Below are 1,401 nucleotides of genomic sequence, written 5' to 3' on the forward strand. Positions count from 1 at the left end.
CTGTCCTTTGGGTACCAAGATGGCCACCCACTACAGAAGAATGGCAAAACTGAAGGATTAACTCAATCTCATGATCTGAAATGCATCTTCTAGTAACCTGATCAGTATACAACTCCATAAATAAGGATCATCCCAAACATAATATTTAGCATCACTCTTAAGTTTATCATTTTGAGCTCTAGATGCAAGTGGAGGAAAAACATATGCAACCAAATAATTTACAATATTGGCAAACCAAGGAGTGGGGAAAGAAACAGAAATATTCAAAACTTGTTCATCAGGAAAATCATCTCTGATAGGCATCATTTCAACAACTCCCTCAATCCTGCTCAAGTGGTCAGCCACATAATTTTTTGATCCACTCCTGTCACAGATCTCAAAATCAAACTCTTGGAGCAAGAGCATCCATCAATCAACCTTGGTTTGGAATTAGCTTTCTTCAATAGAAACTTCAAAGCTGCATGGTCAGTGAAAAAATAATTCGAGAACCAAGAAAATAAGACCTAAATTTATCCAGAGCAAATACAATAGCTAAAAGCTCTTTTTCAGTTGTGGTGTAATTTGCTTGTGCATCATCTAATGTCCTGAAAGCATAATAAATTACCCTAGACAGTTTGTCCACTTTTTAATGGATCTGGAAGTACCCAGAAAAACCATCAAGAAAACAATAATGAGATTCACCTGCTAAGCGCTCAAGCATCTGATCAATAAATGGCAAAGGAACGTGATCCTCTCTTGTTGCTTGGTTAAGCCTCCTATAATCAATGTAGACTCTCCAACTGTTCTACGCTCTCATATGAATCAACTCATCTCTCTCATTTCTCACCACAGTAATTCTTGTCTTCTTTGGAACCACTTGAAGTGGGCTCACCTAATGACTCTAAAAAATGGGATATATAATCCCAGTTTGTAAAAGCTTTGTGACCTCTCTCTTTACAACCTCAAGGATGACTGGATTGAGTCTCCTTTGTGGTTGTCTCACTGGTTTAGCTCCATCTTTCAAGAGTATCCTATGCATGCACATAGATGGGCTAATACTAGGAATATCAGGTAAGGTTCAACCAATTGCCTTCTTATGCTTCTTCAGCACTTGCAACAACTTCTCCTCTTGATTAACATCAAGGAAGATGGAAAGAATAACAGGAAGCTTCTCATAATCCTTTAAGTAAGCATACTTGAGGTTTTCAGGCAAAGGTTTAAGCTCCAATGCACATGCCTGCAAAATAGATGGAACCAAAGTAGTAGACATAGATTTTGCAGCTTGCACCTAGACAAGTAAATCAGGTTGCTTTATGATGTTTGCAACAATAGGGTTAGTGCAATCTGATTCTACAATATTTGGATCAACAGAAATATGCAAAAACTCATCAATATAAGAATTACACATTTCAGAATCAGTGC

General features: G+C 37.5%; 1 pseudogene; it reads right to left on the reverse strand.

The window, feature by feature from the left end:
- LOC109329349 overlaps positions 430 to 1,401 on the reverse strand; it is a 5,671-nt pseudogene continuing 4,699 nt past the window's right edge.

This window comes from Lupinus angustifolius, chromosome LG16 (genome assembly GCF_001865875.1).
Source record: "Lupinus angustifolius cultivar Tanjil chromosome LG16, LupAngTanjil_v1.0, whole genome shotgun sequence".
NCBI classification, from domain to species: domain Eukaryota; kingdom Viridiplantae; phylum Streptophyta; class Magnoliopsida; order Fabales; family Fabaceae; genus Lupinus; species Lupinus angustifolius.